The sequence below is a fragment of the Sapajus apella genome, unplaced genomic scaffold, assembly GCF_009761245.1.
Source record: "Sapajus apella isolate SASKATOON/1434 unplaced genomic scaffold, GSC_monkey_1.0 scaffold346, whole genome shotgun sequence".
Lineage (NCBI taxonomy): Eukaryota > Metazoa > Chordata > Mammalia > Primates > Cebidae > Sapajus > Sapajus apella.
The window spans coordinates 84,048-87,172 of record NW_022437286.1 but is presented as its reverse complement, the minus strand read 5'-3'; the positions used below and the strand labels follow the sequence as shown (position 1 = coordinate 87,172).

Here is a 3,125-nt window from a genome sequence, read left to right as displayed (position 1 = left end):
TCTCCCAGGAGGGACCCACTGGACTCAGATCCTCCCTCTCCCAGGAGAGACCCACTGGCCTCACATCCTCCCTCTCCCAGGAGAGACCCCACTGGCCTCACATCCTCCCTCTCCCAGGAGAGACCCACTGGCCTCAGATCCTCTCTCTCCCAGGAGAGACCCACTGGACTCAGATCCTCCCTCTCCTACAGACAGACAGCATTCACTTCGCTGACACGCTTAATAAAATATTTGGAACTCAGACTCACACTTACATCCAGTCCCTCAAGGGGTCTCAGATGTGTTCGTGTTTACCAAGTCACGGGCCCAGGCTGCAGGACTGGAGATCTTGGCTGAATCGTGCTAAGCTCCAAACACCACTTGTTGAAGCCCACCAACCCAAGACCACCAGAACATCCATCACCAAAAAAGGTCAGTGTCTTTAGCTAGCGACTGGGGGAATACTGCCCGTGTGTGTGTCTGATGCCTCAGTGCTTCTGACTTTACTGGTTGCTTTAATTTCCCACTAACTGCCCAGAGCTGTTGGCTGTGGGTACACAAAGAGGTGCCCTGGAGAGCCTGACTGCTCTGGCAGCAGAGGATGGGCATGGCCACCACCACGGCCCTGGCTATGCCAAGGCCTCTCTCTGCCTCCCAGCCTCAGCATGCTGGATTCAGAGGTACAGCGCCAGCCCTCCTCCGAGCTCCCCTGGCTCCAGGAGTCACAGCTGCTTCCTGCAGTCCCCACTGTCAGGGTCACCACAGCAGCCACATTTCTCCTTTTCCTCTCAGTCTCCCAACTACTCATCTTCACCTCCTTTTGCTCCATAGGCCTAGGACTGGAGATTTTGGCTGAATCGTGCTGGAACCCCAGCTTGTTGAAGTCATCAATCCAAGACCACCAGAACATCCATCACCAAAAGAGGCCTCGCGTGGTTTCTGGTTTTGATTATGTTTTGCTTTGTTGGATGGGACCAGCACACACCACTCCTTTGGAAGCAGTGTGTGTCCTTTCCGCCCGTTTCTTCTCTCCCACTTCTTTCGGGCTGGAGTAGGGATGTGTTTGTCACAGAAAGGCAGACGAGAAAAATCTACTGTCCCCAAGGATACGGGGAGCTTCCACCCCAGCTCTGCCTTCTTTCCCACTGGAGAGAAATAAAATTCTGTCTTGTTTAAGCCACAGTCTGCTCCTGACAGCCAAATGCCATTCCTAACTGGCCCGGGCCTTTGGGATTGGCCCCAGCATGTTGTGGATATGGGGGCAGCTAATGTTGGGCTGTGTAAGAAAGGAAATTCTTGGAGGAAAATTAAGTCAGCTAATTTTTGATGTGATCATCATGAAAGCATTTTGTAAGCAGATAACAAAATCAGACACTGAAAGATCTTTTCTGGTGGGCAACCCTGATGAGTGAAGCTGCAGGTTACAGACCTGGCTGGCACAAGGATGCAGGCAAGCAAGCACACACACGGCAAGGGAAGGAGGCCGGGGGAGGCGGCTTACAGGGAGGCAGGCGGCAATGTGGTGGGAAGCCGAGGCCCCAGAGCTCTCGGATACATCAGTGTGGTCTGTAGGCACCCAAGGCCTCAGTTTCTTCATCTGTAAAAGGGAGGGATTATCAGAAGCTACCTCATGGGATTGCAAATGACGCGATCTATGTGAAAACACAACTCAAGGTCTCCTCATGTGATGTTTACAATCCACTCTAATTCACAAACACAAGAAGCCTGCCACCTTTTGTGCTTTTACTGTTATTAGTAGCAATGACCTGTCTTTATTCTCATGGCTTACTGGGCCCTCCAGGGTGACAGTCACCAAGAGCCAGGGTTTGGGCCTCAGCTTTGCAGCTCCTGGCTCTTGGTGTAGTCTCGATCCCTAAAGGGGCATCAGCAGCTGGGAGGACTAAGTCAACTCTCCAGGTCCCGGAGACAGCCGCAGAAACAGAACAGTGCCAATGCCAGCATTTCCGCAGATAAGCATGGCCTGCCAGCTGCAAACACTTACACACAGCTGTCTGTTTAAAATCTGGTTTTCCAGTGCAGCCAGTGGAGCTCAAAGGGCCGCCTGGTGGGTAAGGGCCCTGGACACATGGCAACAAGTGGCTGCCACTTCAAGTCCCACGTGGAATATGGTGGGGTGGGAGCCAGCCAGTAACTCCAAGAGGGCTGTCGTCTGTACACTCAGCCAGGGCTTGCAGATATAATAACATTGGCCCCACAACAGAGATCTGCAGCTGCCCAGGGTTAAGAGACGGGTGCAAACTCCTGCCCTCCTGGATGCGGCTCCAGCCCTCTCTCCTCGCTTCTGCAAACTTTTAACTAGATGGATTACGACGCGATTGATTATGTGTCAGCTGAGCTGGAGCAGTTCAACTGATTAGGATGATGTTCACCTCGGCCATTTTGCTGTAATTGATCCCCGTGTGCCGCTGTGAATCGTTTCATCCACACGGTTACAACGGACCATTACGAGTAGATGCGAGGCTGCAAGATGTGGTGACCTATAGCCTTTTCTGTAGGTGCCAACTGGGCGCCCTGCTGGTGTCATCCTGATGGCAACCCCAAGCAATGGCCCATCTTCCACAGCGAGGACCCAGAGTCCGAAGGAAAATTAAATTGTGCTTTGAATACTTTAGTTAAGGATCAAAATATTTCCAATGAAAAGCTCATTTGTAAGTTTGAGTGATTACAGGGATAACCCATGATATCTAGAAAAGTTAGATTTCATTGTTTCCTGCTGGGGCTGAATTAATGAGAGGTCAGTAAACTCACTCTTTCCTCAAGGTCTCCTTTGTGAGGTATGATCAGAGGGTGATCAGAGGGTGATGGGCTCACAGTGGCTGGAGCCATTCATCCTGCAATTAACAGATGTGCCTGTTTCTACAAACCATGCATCTTCTCAGATACAGGATAAGGGACCATGCCTATGTCATCACCAACACACACACACGCTCACACGTGCATACACACACACTCACACATCACGCCTCCCCTGGTGGTAAGCCACGTTTTGGTTTACCTAATAGCGATCAATCAGATCTCAGTGTACATGTTGCACATGTGGTTTCCAAGTCTCTGTTTGCTTTTTGGTCGATGGCAGTGGCGAAGGTTTACGAAGCAGGAAAGGAGTGCGGGGGAGTGAGGAGAGA

General features: G+C 51.4%; 1 long non-coding RNA gene across 1 annotated transcript; it reads left to right on the top strand.

Moving 5' to 3' along the window:
• The first annotated feature begins 184 nt into the window (after positions 1-184).
• On the top strand, positions 185-1,155 carry LOC116545721. Its single transcript, XR_004266418.1, has 2 exons — positions 185-411; positions 811-1,155. It is a non-coding gene; the product is annotated as an uncharacterized LOC116545721 (long non-coding RNA).
• The last annotated feature ends 1,970 nt before the right edge of the window (positions 1,156-3,125 follow it).